The sequence below is a fragment of the Phaenicophaeus curvirostris genome, chromosome 1 (assembly GCF_032191515.1).
Source record: "Phaenicophaeus curvirostris isolate KB17595 chromosome 1, BPBGC_Pcur_1.0, whole genome shotgun sequence".
In the NCBI taxonomy this organism is placed as follows: Eukaryota; Metazoa; Chordata; class Aves; order Cuculiformes; family Cuculidae; genus Phaenicophaeus; species Phaenicophaeus curvirostris.
In genome coordinates, this window is record NC_091392.1 from 171,287,641 (window position 1) to 171,306,702 (window position 19,062).

Consider the following 19,062-nt stretch of genomic DNA (forward strand, 5'->3'; position numbering starts at 1 on the left):
AATCAAAGGCTCTACTCCAGTACCTGACTTCTATACTGAATATCATTCAAGGTCAACAGCCCAGTTGAAAAACCATAAATTCAGGAGCATCATTAATGACTATTGATTGTTCCATTGTCTTTTTTCAGTCTTCTTGTTTCATGCAAAACTTATACTATTAAGTTGGTGCCAAACTATTTGCCATTTTTGTTGTTGCAAATTGTAGTGCTTATTTTGGATTAAAATTTTCTTTAACTACGTTCATGTAGAATACCATTTTAAAATTTACTTATTTATGTCAATGATTTTGTTTTCACTGTTGATCCTTTTTTTATGTGAAGGAGAGGAGACTTCTAGCAATATCAACCAAGAATTTGGCCACACTGTACTGAACTTCTGAATCCATAATGCTAGTATTCTGAAGGTATAAAAGTTAAATTTTATTTGACTTGTGTAATATTAGTATTATGGATCAACAAAGTAGAAACTCAGGTAAGACAATTCAATGTTAATGGTATGAATTACTCCTCTTAGCATAAAATTTCAGAAAGGACAAATTTTATTCCACTTAGTTTTACCTGGAAGCAGTAAATTTTTGTCTATATTTACAGAAGAAGCTCTTGAAGAGCTTTATCATTTAGTTGCCTTTAAACTGGAATCAAGATTTCTTCTAAGATGGAAAACATTGCTCTGTAATGTTTTTAACTGGCACAGATTTGATGAAAACAGAATGAAAGTTAACTCTTCTTAATGTAGATTCTTTTTGCTCTTGTTACTTACTGTCACAGAAATGTATACTGTTATAGAATCATGGACTCATAGAATCATAGAGTGGTTTGAGTTGGAAGGGACCATAAAGAGCATCTAGTTCCAACTCCCCTGCCGTGGACAGGGAAGCATTCTACTACATCAGATTGATCAGGTCACTCTTATCATGCTACTTCCTTGCAAAAGCCCCTCCTCAGCTTTCCTATTAGGCCCCCCCTTAAGTGCTGGAAGGCTGCTATAAGGTCTCCCTGGAGTCATCTTTTCTCTAGGCTGAACAAGCCCAACTCTCAGCCTGTCCTTGTATGGGAGGTGCTCCAGCCCTCTGATCATCTTGATGACCCTCCTGTGGACTCACTCCAAAAAGAGAGGGCAAGGAAGGAAAGTGAGGGGAAAACTTATGTAGGTAACAGTTTAGGTACTTCAAAATGATGATGACTGAGAGTTCTTTTCTGGTCAAAAGTGATATTATCTTATTATTAGTGATGAGTCTTGTCAGTATCAGCGTGACTGAAAACTATTGTCTTATGCATGAATTACACAGTTTCCTAAAGCTATACCTGGCCTGCCATTTCTGAACAAAACTATTCTGTGTAAAGAAGAGAATTCCTTATAACAGGACTCAAGCCAGAACTAAAATGGTTTTGTCTAAAAAAATGTGATTGATAAAGGAGAAGGAGGAGAGAATGAAAAAACCCTAATATTTCTTATAAGATAGAGAAACACTGTACTTATTTCAGTACTTTAATTGTTGACTATCCATTACTTAACAAACTGACTGAGTTAATGATTCGAATTTTATTAAAATGCAAGCACCTCCCCCTGTTCTAAGCAAATCAATACTGCATCCATCAATGTTAAGTTTATCATCAGAAAAAAAATTCTTAATAAACTACATACTGGAACCTAATGAGTATGCATCCAAGGACTAAACTAAACTAAACTAAACTAAACTAAACTAAACTAAACTAAACTAAACTAAACTAAACTAATCATGTCCTGGAATTAAAGATCAATACCACATACAGGGAAAAAATTCCTGAACACACAGATCAGTCTGTGTAAAATATTTGGGCTTTTCAAATGCCTCATGATTCTTATTTTCTAAACCCAAAAATGAACACTTTTCTCTAAGGCAGTTTTTATTTTATTTTAGTCATTTTACAAATTTTATGATGAAGTTATTTTGGAGCTATTTAAAGCATTTTGCCCTGAATAACTAAATTTAAAGAGAATTAGATTTCTTATCCTATATATTATAAATAAAGCAGTCTCAAACTCTTTGTGAAACAAAATAGAACATGGCTACAAAGGATTGAGCTTGTCTAGAATATATTGAAACAAAAAACTGTTTAAACAAAAATCCCACAACCATTCCTTTTGGTTGTCTGACTTTTGATCACAGTTTGTAGACCAACATGCAAAAATTTATGTTTGAATGCCCAGAATCTTTGTAGGATTATTGAAAAAAATATACTATCAAGAATATACTTAGTAGTGTCTTTAAAATGGGGACTGAAGTTAAGCCCATTTCTATAGCTGTACCACAGCACTTAGAAGAAATATGGACATCAATCAACTTGTGTGCCGGTTTACGTGAACAAATACTTAAATACAATATACAGCCTCGAGGATATAAACACAAAAGCCACATCATGAAATACAGACAGAGTAATTGCATTGAATTTTGAAGCCTTGAGGCATTAAATATCCTGGAAATATATTCAGATATAAGACACTGGAGGGTCATGATGGATAACTATGGACTGTTTTGTAAACACAGGCAGGGAAGAAGAGGAGAAGTCATGATATATGTTAAGGAGAACCTTGAATGCACAGAGGTCAACTACAGTGATTGTGGAAGCCCGATCAAATACCTCTGGATCAGTATCACAGAGGTTGACTACAAGGGGGATTTTACATTAAGCATCTGCTACTGACCTCCAAACCAAGATAATAAGGTAAACAAAGCAACATTTGTGTCACTTCAGCAAAATTCAGTTCAACAGAACCTGGTTCTTATGGGTGACTTCAACTACACAGACATTTGTTGGGAGAAAACTCAAAAATTTGTTGAGTTTCTGGACTGCATAGGAGACAGCTTCCTCATAAGAAAATTAGATGTGCTGACCAGAAATGAGGCACTGCTGGACTTCCTACTCTCATACTAGGAAAACCTGCTTCGTAATATCTTGGTTATTGATAGCCTTGGCTGCAGTGATCACAGTAATGTGGTGTGTGAGATCCTGCTGAACACTCTGAAGGTTAGTACTAAGATAAAGGTTTTATACCTCAGAAGAGCAAATTCTAGGTTGCTCAGAGTACAGTGGGGAGGGATTCTGTGGGAAGCTTGCATGGAAGGAGCTAGTGAGTGCTACATGTTTTCCAAGAACACTTTCCTGGAAGCACAAAATCAGTTCATCTCCTTTAAATGCAAGGGAAGCAGGCAGAAGAAGAGACAGTTTGACTTAACTGTGAGCTTCTCGGTCTGCTCAAAACCGAAAGAGAAGTGTACAAGAGATGGAAAAGCAGATGAATATCTGTTAAGAACTACAAGAGCATTGCCAGGGTATGCAGAGGTGCAGATAGAAAGGCAAAAACTCAGCTCAGATTGAAATTGGCTACAGATTTTAAAAACTACAAGGGCTCTGCAGTGTCATGAACAACAAGCAAAAGCAGAATTAAAATATTGGCCTGCTGTTATGCAGGAGAGGTGAATAAGTAACAAACAACACTTAAAGGTTGAGGTTCTCAATACTTCCTTCATTTCTATCTTTACCAGCCCTGTTGGATCCCAAGCCTTGGGTAAAAAAAACTGGCTGATGCAAACACAGATCCACTATCAGTGAAGGAAGAGCTGGTTTGTGAACCATTACAGGAATCTCATGCCTATGAATAGATGCACCCTGACAATACACACCCAACGACACTAAGAGAGCTAGCTGACTTCATTGTGAGGCCGCTCTCCATAATCTATGAGAAGTCTTTGAGACTGGGGACATTGCAGAAGACTAGAAGAAGGCTAATGTCACCCCAGTCTACAAGAAGGGCTTAAAGGAGGATCTAGGATACTATAGGCCAGCCTTACTTCAATACCTGGGAAAGTTATGGAACAAATCCTTCCGGGGCTGTCACAAGTCAAATATAGAACATGATTGGAAAAAGCTAGTGGGAATTCACCAAAGGCAAATTGTACTGAACAAACCTGATTGCCTTCTATGATGAAATAACCTGCTTGTTTGATGTGGAGTAGTGGACATTGTCTATCTGGATTTCTCCAAATCTTTTGATACAGTTTCCCTTAGCCTCCTCCTAGAGAAACTGATGGGTTATGGTCTAAACAAATGGCCTGTGAGGTACGTGGGGAACTGGTTGATAGGCCACACTCAGAGGGTGGTGGTAAATATCTCCTTTTCAATCTGGCAACCTGTCACAAGTGGGGTCCCCCAGGGATTGATACTGGACCCAGTGTTGTTTAGTATCTTCTTAAGTGATCTGGATTATGGGATCGAGTATATGCTGATGAAGTTTGCTGATGACACCAAACTGAATGGGGAAGTGGACACTCTGGGAGGGAGAGCCACCCTGCAGTAAGGCATGGATAGGCTGGAAGAGTAGGCTAACAATAACCTTACGGAGTTCAACAAGGGCAAGTGTAAGGGCTTGCATCTGGGAAAATATAACAGTCGTTGTCTTTATAAAACAGTATAAATTTAATGGAACAAGATTTTATTCTGGAATGATTTAAAGGATTTAAATTATGGATACTAAAAGACAAGGACTATTCTTACTATAAGCCACAAATTTGTGTAAGACAGCATCTAATATCCAGTGCCTTATTCAACACTGCAAATTCCATGGAGCTGGAAACTGAAACTATAGTAATATTATAATACTTTTGGCTGTTCCTTTAATATCTGCCTAAAGCCTTAATCCCATTGAAGTTCCATGAGAAGATTAGGAACCCTGAATTCTTGAGGTGGTTTTGCTTAATGTTTTATACAGAATAAAATCCAGGGAAATATATATTCTACTTATTTCCACTTGATGCTAAAAATCCTACTGAGATGCATATCAAAGATGTGCAAATCCAAAATTTTATTCTAGAATATTATCCTATTCTAAATAATTTGTAGTACACTGATTAGGGACTGAAATAATATCCCAAACTCAGAAGCAGCAGAATGAGAATTACAGGTTCATTGTGTGAAAAATGGAAATAAATATTTCCATTTTTTTTTTCTACCAAATTTTTTTTTTTAACTCGGTGTTTAAGGCTTTTTGGCAGTGACCATACCCATACATGCATAAATTTTCATGACTTAATTGACATCCCAGACTCCAAAGGAAAAGTTCAAAAAGGAATAGCCTTGTCATAACATTTTATCTGGAGGATCAAACTCAGTAGCTATTGTGTTTAGAAAAGAAACATCAAATGAGGTAGCTTTTTCTGATGATGAAAAAACTCAATTCCCTCAAGAGTTTTTGAGCTTTTTGAGATATGAAAATTACTGAAAAAAAATTATTTTGAAGATACCTTTGCAAGAGAATGACTCTGAAGCTTTGACAGATACTGCAAAATACTTTTTCAAAGACAGGCGTTAACTTTTTAAAGTGAAATTAGTTAACTAATTTTTTTTGGTGAAAAACTTGCTGAAATCTTTATAGCTTCTTCTTAGTGGCAAAAAAAAGACATTTTTAGCAAACATAAAAAAATCTCTTCATGTCTCCTGTCATATGACAAAACAAACACGAACAACAAATTTTATAGGATATAGGAAATAAATGTCTTCCTTTAACTGTATTATTGGTGCTTTGCCTTATTGATTTTTCATGCCCCCCCGTTACATCATCTCAGAAATGTGTACTGGCATTTATAAAATGTCTGAATTAGTAGCTTGGCCCTTCATAGCATCATGACAGGCACAGCAAAAGAACTTCTGTATATGCATATCTTATTTTTTTAAAAATATTTTCAAGGTAATACCATATAACAAGTGTGAACAAAAATTTCTTGATATGCATCTGCAGAGGTATATGTCATCAGAATCAACAGATTGCTTCATTAAGTCACTTGCTGTCAAGATTTTTACATTCACTGTTTTAAATAGACTGTGCATGTGAAACCACTTAACAGTGATTATTAAAACAGGAGGAAGTTCAGATCAAGGCTTCTAGGACAAAATATATGTCTTTTTGCCTACCTCAAATAAATAATAGACATTGATTTCTCTGTTGTTCCAAGCAAAATGAGGACTAATCAAAATGAGATTTGTCTATCAGTATTTAAGTATTAATTATCTTTCTCATATTTATGAGTCATCATTGCTAGACACGATATTGTCCACCAAACAAGACAGTAGACTGTCAGGGATCCATGTCATATCAGATATTGGCAGCAAAGATAATATCATCTAAAGTAGCTGTTTTATGCTACTTTTTATATAGCTTAAGAGAAAACACACTGGGTTCAACTCATCTGATTGGACACCTACTTTGTAATGAGTATTCCTTTCTACTAACATTAACCGGAGTCTAGAAGACTGCTTAAAATATATGGCTACTTTGTGCTCAGCCACAATCCAGTGATACCAAAATTTTGTTTCTGATCTGTTGTTTGAAATTCCATAACATGTCTTCAGTCTGCAATTCAATTCCTTATCATGCCCAGTTTTCCTCTGCAATTTCTTAGATTAGGATTTAGTGCCTAGGAAATGTTTTTATAACATGTCTTTGAATACTGCTTAATGGAAATAGCTTTAATCAAGATTAGTGTTTCAGGTACCACTGAAATACGACTTTTTCTATCTGAAAATGTATCCTCAAAACTCTTTCTCTTAGCAGAATGCTATTTTATTTATGATATTGTTTTGTTGCATGATATTGGCGGAGCTCATTTTTCTAGCCTAAGCATTAGCAGAAAAACATATACTGCAATTTTCAAGATTCGTAGAATGATAGAATGACCAGATTGGAAAAGACCCACTGGATCATTGAGTCCAACCATTCCTATCAATCACTAAACCATGCCCCTCAGCACCTCGTCCACACATCCCTTAAACACCTCCAGGGAAGGTGACTCAACCACTTCCCTGGGCAGCCTGTTCCAGTGCCCAATGACACTTTCGGTGAAAAATTTCATTTAAAAAAACGTTCAATTGCATGTTTCTTTCTAGGAAAAATTCACAATAAAAAGAAAAGGTTTTGGTTGGTTTTCTGGGGTTTTTTGTGTGTTTTTTTTTTTTTTGTTGTTCAAACATTCTAGCTGCAATATTCCAGTTCTCTTACCTATTCAAATTACAGTGTCAATTTGTGATGTAGCTATGATTCAATAAATATAAAATTGTTTTAATGAAAACTTAAACTTTGCCTTTGTAACAGATGAAATAATAAGAGAGGCAAGAGATGGCAAGCTGATCGGTTTCTGAAATAGTTTTCTGAATAAAGCGGCCATATAATTTTGAAACAAATCCCTGAACTGAAAAAAACATCCACGTATGTATATGGTTGGTTTAAAATTCCCAAGATGTGTGTTCATTTATCCACATACTTATACACCCGCATTTTTTTTTTCAAATGTGCTATTCTACCTAATAAGCATCACATATAAACTAGCAAATTCACTTATATCATTTATTTTACTTATTTATGTTCTGATTCTCTTTAGGGAAATTATATTCTAGGCTCTACTTTGGAACACAGTAAGCATAATGATTAAATTTATATTTTTCTTACCTTCTTTTCTTTCCTGAATGCTAAACTCATATCATCTCAGGAATTAAAGAATAAAAAACATATGCTGATCAGAAATTTTGTTGCAGAATATCTGTCTCTTTCTTCTAAACATTCTTACCTCTCCCTGTTGGCTGCTTTTTATCTCGGATTTTTCAAACATATAATTTATTTTTTTTTTCTATCTAGTGGAATTTTATATAAGATCAAACAGGAGAAGAACTTCAGAGACAAGCAAAGAGTATACAACAGACTAAAACAGACTGTGTTAATCCTAGAGGAAATGAAACAGACAGGGTAAAACCAATAATAATAAAAATGATTGGTTGTTTTGTTTGTGGGTTTTTTTACCATGTTTTTCTCAGAGTAACAATTCAGAGTAGTCTCAAAATACACCTAATTTTTTACGATCATATATGCCAATATGTTACTTCCTTTTAATACCTTCATTACAGTGATAATGGATAAATGCATTTAAAAATATTATGACTTTTACTGAAAACTACTGCATTTTTATTAAAAAAAATAAAAACAGATTTCAATGTTTGTTCAATTGAACAATTTTTTTCATAAATACCCATCACTTCTTGAATACTCATCAACCTTTTACAAACAACTTGATGGAAATGAAAACTTAAAATGAAGAAGTCTGTATTTCTCTGGTTTTTACGCGTAAAAAGTATGATGGAGAATGATATACAAAAATATTAAATATTCAATGCTCATTAGTCACAACACATTGAAAATTAAAATCTATAAATCTCCACCACGCAGCTGTTGCAAGTATTTAAAAATACAAACCTGAAATGAAATGTGTGGCAGCTCAGTGATCAGTCTAAAGCAGAATGATCTGAAAAATACTTTCAGTGATTTTCACTCTGACAGTTTACCATGATTTATACTGAATATGTCAGGTCTTATTTTCATGAATTTGAGTGTAAATAAATGGTATGTCCTTTTACTCTCCTTCAACAAATGGAACAACTTTGGACCAAAAAACTTGAACTCAATCATAAAATGAATCTCCAGTAACAGACTTTTTCTCAACATTTTCAATCCTTATTCCTGTCTGTCAAATGTGGTCCTCAGATTTCTTAATTCAGACACTATTTTTTTCAAAAATGGTCTTACTTCAGAAATCTATACCTACTCTTCAAAGAACCTCTACAGATTCTTAACATAGATTGTGTGGTTAATTGCTACTGACTTCTGTTGAACTTAAACACATTTTTATGTGTAAGTTATTGGGTGAATTTGTGCTTCGGTGAATCAAGAATATCAAATAATTTGTTGAACGAAGGTCCTCAAACAATATTTTGATGGCTTGCAAAACACTCTTCTTTTGTACTCTTCTTCACGTTTGTTCTATTGTTCTTTGTATTATTATTGCTATTACCAAATACATCAATGAAAGAAGGACTAATGCAATACCCAGCATTGTCACCTTCCTGTTCAAGATGTCCTTTAATAATTTACAAAGTCAATTTGTAAAAGGATTTATTGATACATTACTGGTTGTAAAACCAGGAATCAGTCTTCTTCCTTACACTTCCAGACAGAAAAGAAAAACATTTAATTACTGTTATATAACTATAATCAAAGTGAGTGCTGCTGAAGGCTGTTAAAAAAATTGTTTGGAAGTCATGCTTCTTTTTGTCAGGAATACAAGATGCCAAATGCAAGGTGTGGAACACAACTGGCAAAACTCAGTCTTTTAACTTCATTGGAAATTTCTGTGTTAGCAGATATATTTCTTTTATATTTCTTTTCAAATATGATACCTGCTTCCCCCTTCTCCTCAGTTTTCCCACTGTGTCAGGAGAGTGGAAAAGAAATGTAGAGACCATGTGCCAAAATCTTCTCATCTTGAAACTGAGTGTATTTGTCAATATGATGTTTGAGAAGCTATTCCATTAGCATAGTCAAATTGCATTCTAACCTGTATAAGTAGAGAAAATAACTTTTCTTTGTTATTGAACTTCTGAATCATTAATGCTGCTAGCTAGTCCAAAAGGCATGTCAGAACAACCGTGTCAAGAATAAAGTCTGGCTCACAACTCATGTTGCACTAAGCCATAGAGAACTGGTTTACAACTGCAATATGCTTCACTCTCTAACGATTGTAATTTTCCTCCAGATGCTACTTTTGGGTTTTCCTCCCATAACATACCACTCTGCTGGGCCAGGTGTCTGCATCATAAACTGCCATAGTGATTTATTTCTTCATCATGTCTAGGTCAAAGTACTATATGTGAATGCTACACCTCATAGCACACTTCAGCCACCACAAATGCCAATGCTCACACTTGAGCAATGTTCCATACAACCTCAAGGTTCACTGTTTATGCAATTAAATGAAGGTTCTTAACATAATCTCCCTATTTATGAAGTTACTTCCTTATATATCCTCATTAATTTCCACCTACCACTTAATTAAAAATGCAGTAGCATAGTTGTATTCTGAAGTAAAATATTAAATATTAGATACTTCTGTTTAAAAACAAAACTAAAAAATATTACAAAATTGCCATTTTTAATTTGTTTTTTTCCCCTTTCTTTCCCATTTTTAATAAAAAAATCACAAAAGCAATGTCTGAAATGTGTTATTTAATCTATACTATTCAAAGCATAAAAATAGAATTTTATGAAATATTCAGGCATTTGAATTGCTTAATATGTGCCAGCTTCAAAATTCAAACCATACCAGAATACATTTTTTTTTAAATGCAAGCTTTTCAACTTCTGAAATAATTTTTTTCTAATTTTTCATTTATTATTATTTACCAGTTCTATATAAATGAATAAATACTTTGGTATATCTTTGAGGGCATTTTTTCATGAGTTTTATCACAGGCAAAATCCTATCTCATGAAAAAATCATTTTATCATTTATTTCTATATAACATAGGAGACTAAAAACATAGGAGAGAAAACATATATTTTAAGTACATGCATTCACCCCATTGAAATAACTTAATGTCTTCTATAGCACGTTACTTTATCGGTGTCTGTGGTGGGCTGACCTTGACTGGACACCAAGTGCCCCCCAAGCGGCTCTATCATAGAAGGGCTGAAAATAAGATAGAAATAATCTCAAAGGTCATGATAAAGGAAGTTTAATAACATTTAAGCAAAGGCCTCACATGGAAGCAAAGGAAACCAAATATTTAATTCTCATCTTCCCACCAGCAGGAAATGTCCACCCACTTCCCAGGAAGCAGGGCTTCAGTGCATGTAATGGTTGTTCTGGAATACTAATATCATAATAAGGAACGTCGCTATCCCTCACTGCCACCCTCACTGACCTGTCTCTTAGCTATTATTGCTGAGCAGATGTTATACAGTATGGAATATGCATTTGGTCACTTTATGTCAGCTGTCCTTGCTCTGTCCCCTCCCAAGATCCTGGTGAAGAAGTAATGTTGGAGAACGAGCCTTGATGCTGTGCAAGAAGTGGCTGAAACACTGATGTGTTATCCACACGTTTCTAGCACAACACTATAAGAGCTGGGGTTGTACAAGGGAAAATTAACCCACCTTCAGACAGATCCAATACAGTGGGTTATATACATAATTTTCCTTCACATTGCACAATCCCTGGAATTAAATTCTCATCAGCTCAGTGCCACAATGTTAATGTCTCCTTTATATTCACCCTTCATCATGAACCTAGTAGGCATAGTAAGGCTATGAATTTCAAGGAGCTTACTTGTCTGTTTTTGCCAGCTGGGAGAGCACTTTGCCACAATTCTGTGTACATTCAAGTATTCTAATACGTGCCATTTATTTTCTCAAGTATTATGACGTGTCACTGAGTCAAGCCAGATCCATCAAGTACAATATCTCGGCATTTCAAAAGATCCCCCCAGGCACCATAATGCACCTGGCCAATCCTCTACTTCTGTACTACAGGGAAAAATCTTTCCTCACCTATGTAGAAACTAAGCTGTATTCCAAAGCTTCAGAAGTTATTGATCTTATTTTAGAATGTATGGCCTACTATTGTTAGTGATAAAACCAGGTAGTGTGTTTTTTCAAATTTTGTTACCATTTTTCAGTGTCGGCCTTAGTGAACTCACTGCATGCTTGTGAATATAAATATCTTTTGCTACCTTCAAAATATATATATATTACTGATTTTCTTTTGAGTGCGTTTGCTGTTTTTTCTGTATTTTTTTTCTTCATGAGAAATTGTTTTTATGAACCTCTGGCAAAATTACCTTGTCAAAATGATTTCTATATTATTGTATTATTTCTGTCTACAAAATCTGAAAACAAGAATAAGGTCTTCCTTTTCACACTGTTGCTGAAATGCTGTATGGTTTCTTTCCAATGAATGTCAGTGTATGTTTCTGCATTTGCACAAGCCTATGAGAAAAAGCTGAAGTCTGTTTGTCATGTATATTCCTTGAATTTGTGTTGTCCAGTTATGAAAGCTCTATTTCAATAGTATTATTGTGGTCCAGAGTCAGAAACAAAGGTACAACTCATGGGTTGAGATAGGGGTAGCTTAATAATGCAGGAAAAGGAGGGAAAATAATAATAATAAAGATGGTGATGATGATAATAATAATGGTAATGATAATAATAAATGACTCTACAAAAAAAGTGATGCACGATGCAGTTACTCATCACCTATTGACTGATGTCCAGTCAGGCCCTGATCAGCAGCCACTGTTCCCCAGTTTTATATTCAGTATAATATCATATGGTATGGAATATCTCTTTGGCCAGTGTGGAACAGCTGTCCTGGCTACGCTCCCTCTCAGCTTCTTGTACAACCCCAGCCTTTTCACTGGTAAGGCAGTATGAGAAGCTGAAAAGTCCTTGATTTAATGTAGGCACTGCTCAGCAACAACTAAAAAATCAGTGTGTTATTAATATGATTCTCATTCTAAATCCAGTGGAGAACTGGCTAAAGAGTATGTACTTAGGCATATGATAACACACCAGAAAAAAAGTATACTTCTACACAAGCACCACTTTTGTCCTACTTATATTTGAATGTTCATTCAGGCAGACATCAAATTCCATCTGTTTTGAAGGTTATAGTTTAAAAATGAAAGCTAAAATGACCTCACAAAGGACAGTGTGCCCAGTAGGAGGACACACTCTTTTTAGTCATTGGTAAATGTAGTCCTTTGCTCCTATTTGCGCATACTATGGTTTTCCATCCAATAAAAAATAGCTAATGAAAAGCAATCTTTATAAGTTTTCTATAATAATTACTAACCAAATAAAGTCGATCTTTTAGGAATAGCAATATTCAACATCTACTATCTGAAAAAATTCATACCTTTTGCTCTGTAGGAAGCTTATAAATCATCACTGTGTATTCATGTAAACAATACTGCAATCCATCAAGCAATTAATTGCTTTGTTGGTATGCTTTGGTTCACTGAATACACTGCAATTGCAACAGTTACATGAATGTGACTTGTTTGGAAAATTAACGGAAAAAAGCCTCAAACAGCAACAACAAGAACCACTCCCTGCCTCGCAAAAAAAACCCCACAAAACTGCATTTGAAAAAGCAGGATTCTTTTAACCAGGAATTTTACTTTTTACTTCCAAAAGCTGTAGTTCAAGAAAGTCCAAAATTAGTAACTCTTCTTATCCTTCAAATAAACTGCATTCAAAATAACTAGATAGAAATCACTAAAATGCAAATTATGAGTCCATTAAAGAATCATAGACAGAAGAGGTTAATCCTGTGCACAGTTTTCAGAGCATTTACTGATTACCAGTGTTTAATGACATTTGTTTTTATTGTATGTTTTCTTACCATGGTCAACAAATAAGAATTTAAAGATTGCATTCAATAAAAGTCTATCATTGAACCAAAATTATATTTATGTGTGGTTTTGCTTGATGGGGTTAAAATGCCATGGTTAAGATTAAATGGAAATTTTGAGCTTGGGACACAAAAATTCAGACAGGTGTCTAAATAACATCTTTACTGTATAAATTTCTGATGTTTTAATTTGAAAATTATGAATATTTCTGTAATGAAGATTTCCTGAATACTTTAAATATTATCGTATTTAATAAATCATTAGATTTGATGGAATGTTGTGTGAAATAAAGAGCAGAGAGAACTCACTGAAGTCCAAAAATTTATATTTTAAGTCCAGTCTAAGTGTCACCTAAGTGCTCTCTGTGTAAAAGAAAGGAAAAACAGATCCTTTTTTATAATTTTATGTTGGAATCCTTTTGTAGTAAGACAATGACAATGAGAAAAGGCATATGTTTTAAGGATTAGAAAGGTATCAACATTTTCCTTGTTTAGAATGAAAACCATCTGAAGAGACAAATGAATGTAGTACATATACTTCTATGAGATTTATTAAATTTTACTTTATTTACAATTAGGCAGAAAACTATTTATACTCTTACAGTTTATTGAAATAAATTACCACTCTGTTGTCAGTTTACTGGTGCTTGTTTTATTTTAAAATTCTTCATGTTTCTGAAATATTAGATCTAAAGTATCTAAAAAATTGGAAATGGCCTATGGGTTTTCATCAGTATATATTTTTCTTATGGTCTCAGAAATATTTATTGCATGCCCAGGACTGAATTTGCATGGATTTTTGTGTTGTTCAAAACATTTCTGGACATTGCATTTTCATTTAATTATGTATTCTACCTATATACATGCCAGAAAGAACTACATTCTTTTCATATACTTCCAGTGACAAATATGTTCACATTTCATTGCCCAGTAATGAGTGTAGAAACAAAAGAGACAATATAGGTTCATGGTTCTAAATTACATTTCTGCACAAATCATCCTGTCTCCTTTGAAGAACAGGAATGTGAATACATGAATTTTACCCCTCCTTTTCAACAACACACTGATGCAAATATTCAGAGAAGATGTAGGAGAACAGAAGCAAATGTATTTCTCCTTGTGAGGAGGTTCAAGCTTGTTTTGAGTCAGAAGGAGAATATGTTTACCTGTAGCAGTTGAAGAGTTCAACAGAAAGAAGTGGAACCTTTGTACTAAGTATTTCCTAAACTTCTCCAGTGTGGGTGTTTCCCACAGGCTATAGTTCATCATTAACTGCTCCAGCATGGTCCTTTCAACAGAGTACAGTCCTTCAGGAATGGATTACTATGGCTTGGGTCCTCCATGGGCCACAGTTTCTGCTCCTGCATGGGCTCCTTTCCATGGGTTTCAGCTTCCTACTGTGAGCAGTAGCAAGAAGATTACTATTTGCTTGTTTTGTCTGGTCTGAGAGAAACTATGGAAATGGAAGCTTCTCAGTGCAAAATATAAGAATCCACATGGGCTGCCTTTGGCCTCAGCTGACTTGAGCTTCTGGTAGAAATTGCTGAATGGTCTAATGACACTGTGGACATAATAGTCTATTAATGAAGATGTCAGAAGTCTGAAAATTTATTTTCAATTTCCCTCGTTTTTCATAAAGAGGAGTGAAATCAGTCAAAGGACCCATTGAAACACTTGAAGTAAATTATTAGCAAGATTTTTCAGCATAACAATTTTAACTGTATTATTCATGAAGCTTTTATATATTAATAAGATCAATTGCACTCTTAGACTATTAAAATGTTAATTGGATTAACAATAAATTTTTTCTTTAGTGTTTATGGTGCTTTCCCTTTTGCCAGTAACATGGTTCTGAGTGCAAGCATTGTGATATTTAATGGACCTGCCTGCTTAGTATTAAAACCCTTGGATTTGCAAATAGAAAACATATGCCCATGAACAGGACACAAATCTCTAAAATATAAACTTAATAAATTCATATTTTAAGAAATAATTTACATTATAGACCCAATGCATTATGTCAGAACGTGTTACATAATAAAAAAGATATACTACAAAAAGAAATAATAAAAAGGTTATGTTTTTCTGGATAACAATATTATCTCTTGCATTTGTTTAAGTCAGGACTATTCCTAACAAAGTCAACGTAATAAGAGTGTAACTAAATGAGATTACACAAGTTATTGAATCATTAATTTAAAAATAGGTTTGCTATTTTTAGATCATTTTTCAGTAATTTTTGTTGAGAATTATCTAGAATAACATTCTTTTCTATATTAGCATGCATCATAAAACTAATTTGCTCTACAGGGTAGAAACACATCTACCTAGAAACAGGGTAGAGTATTCATCCCCTTTCAAATTCCTTGCACACTATTTTTTCCTATTTATTATTTTCTTGTTTAACAAAGGACATACAGCTTCCATAAAGGGTATGTAAGGATTCTTTAAAACCTTGCTTTTAATTTAAGTCATTAATGGTGTTCTTTGGTGGGCTCACACAAGCTGGTCTAGTGGAATATGTCCCTGCCAATGGCAGGGGGACTGAAGCTAGATGATCTTCATGGCCCCTTCCAACCCAAATCATTTCATAATTCTATGATTCAGGAAGTCAGAAGGTGGGAATTTGATGAGGATAGAGATATCAAAGGCATCATAACCTGAGAATGCTTCAGATGTTAAAATACGCATTAGTTATTCCCACATCTATTGTTCATCTGTGTTTTAATAAGAAGAGATGAGCCCTACACTTCTCTTAAAAAACAATTGTAGTTACCTATACAGAAGGCAAATTTATGTCCCTGATCCTAAGCACTTGGGCAGTACTTGCCTCTAGTTATAACTTTGAGGACTAAGGGCCACAGAGGTGTGGGACTTAGGACATATCTCTCTATTCTCAGTGTTTCCTGTTAGATAAATTCAGGCAGATACTGTTTCAGGGGGAGTGTTGGATAATTCTTTTCAAAAAATACTCATCTCTGGATGAATGATATAAGGGGAAAACAATTCTTTGGGATATATCTGTGTGAGCAAGAGGCTAAAGATTAATTTTCTAGAACTTGACAAAATTATTTCTGATGAGTTGTTCTGAGTTTCTTTGCATGTACAGGATTTTTTTTCTTTTTATTGGATCAGCAATCAAAAAAAGTGATAATGATATAACACTGTAAAATTTCTAAAGTTTGACAGGTATATGAAATGAGAGCAAACTACTCTATTGAAAATGTACTTTTAGATGTAGTGTAAACGCATATTTACCTTAACATTTAATTACAGATTTTTCCACTAATATTCATGTAAGTATTACTTTCTTGGTTTTATTAATAAAATTATAGACAGCTCAGAAACTCAGAATGCCACTTTTTTCACCTGTTTATGGATAAAAAAATCATTACTTCAGATATAAGCTATGTGTATTTCCTCGTCTCTTCCTTGCGAATTTTCTATAATCACTGCATTGCATCCTGGCTCTGGCTAGACTGAAATATTGTGTCTTTCATTGCAGTCTTCAGAAATTAATAGTTTTAGTGTTCTAAGGGAGAAACAAGATTCTGTATGCTGTTTCTACTTAGATGAACAGTTTTTCTTTAGGGATAGTAAAGCAATCCTGAAGCAGCCTTCTGTCTTATACGAAATTGATTGTCTAAAGATGAATCTTTTTTTTCCTGCGATTCCTTGGGCGCAGCAGTTACACGGGGGACAATCTAATGATTTAGAAATAGAGAAAAATCTAATTTATCATATATATTACATTTTAGACTTCACACAGTAAAAGAAAATACATTTAATTGACAAAATAGAACCAGTATGAGATCTTTACTGCTCCACATTGATAAACTATAAAAGTCCCTTTGGTTTTAATAAAACTAATTTTGAGACAAATAGTAGCAATTAAAGGGTCAATCTACATACCTCATTGTATGACTTTAAAATTTGCAATCAGACACATTTAAATGGGTAGGATTATGTAAAAAATAAAATAAAAATATAAGACAAATACTGAGAATTATTTTCATGCATTTTATTAATCTAAAATAGTTTCAAATTAATTGTATTCTTATTCCATTCAATTTAATTTGTCTTTTGAGGTAGTTTTTGTTTGATTTGTTCATAAAATTTGTTTAGAGAGAGACAAATACATCTCTCCATGTATATTCTAGTGTTTGTATTTATTCCTGATCACTTATGATAATGAACATTAATCTATACTTCATCATGTGAGAAATATATTCACACAGTGTATTTCATCCAGATTTCCCTGCTTGGGAAGTGAGATGGAAAGAAGGATCTTTGATAGTGAATACTCAAAAGTTGAAACTAAAAAATAATAATAAGAATTTGTGGCTCTGTTTCAGAAACATAAAGGTTTATAAACTGAAGTACAGGCCACTGTGGATTACAAGTGGATTTCTGTAAAATACTGTATGTAGAGTCAGATGAAAAAATAAAAAATGAAAAGAGGATGGATTTCATTTACCAGGACTTCAGCAAAGCATTCAACACTATTTTCCACTGCTTACTTGCTCCTAGACAAACTGGCAAGACACAGATTAGATGGATAATCTGTGAGATGAGTGGAAAATTGGCTAGCAGGTCACACTCAGAGGGTGCTAATCAATGTCTTTTACTCAGACTGGCAGCCTGCCACAGCTGGGATCTCCTGGGAATTAATACTGGACTATATGTTGTTCAACATCTTCGTAAATGATCTGGATGACAGGATTGAAATCAGTCTCACTAAATCTGCAGATGGCACCAAATTGTGTGATAAGATGGACATGGTGGAAGGGAGAGATCTTACAGGGTGATCTGGAAAATCTGGAAAAACAGGCTAATAAGTACAATATAGAATTCAACAAAGACAAATGTAATGTTACCCAACTGGAATGACATAACCAAAGAGCCCAATACAGGCTAAGATCTGGCTGGCTGGGGAGAAACCCTGCTGAAAAGGACCTGGGATTCCTGGTGGACAAGCTGAACATGAGTCAGCAGTGCACTGCTGTAGCCACAAAGGCAAATCAGATGCTGGGCTGCATCCACAGAGGCATTATTAGCAGAGACTGAGACTAGTGAATGCTTTTCAGGCAACACTTTGAGTACTGTATCCAGTTTGAGTCCCCATAATTCATGAAAGATGCTGATAGACTGGAAAGATTCCAAAGGAGGGACATAGAGGTTATTAAAAGGATGGAGAACCTACCCTATAAAGAATGCCTGAAGAACTTAGGTATTTCTCCCTGGAACAGAGAGGGCTTAGAGGAGGTCTCATTGGTATTCCAGTACTTAAAGGGTTATTATAGATGGGATGAAGTTTCTTTCTTCTGAAGGAGCCATGTGGAAATGACAAGCAGCAACATGTATAAATTGCGCAAGGAGAAGTTTCAACTCATCATAAGAAATCTTTTTATAATAACAACAATCACTTTAGCAACCTCTCAGGGATGTAGAAGAGTCCCAAACACTGTAAGGTTTTCTAGATGTTATTGGACAGGATGCTAGGTAACATGTAGGCTTGCTTTCCCACAAAAGGGCTGTTCTATGTTTATGGAGCATAACTTCATGGAAGCCATTTCCAGACACAGGAAAAAAAAAATCAAAAAGGTGGTTGTCTATGGCCAAGAGCATTACAAAAACACCTCTTGATTCCCAAGCATAATAGTATGCTGTAAGGAAGTAACTGGCCTTCTGGGCAAGGAGAGAGAATTGGCTGTCATTTACTTTACATTTGGCAGGATATTTACTGTAGTCTGCCACCACTGTTCTAATAAGCCAAAGTGGTGGAGTACACA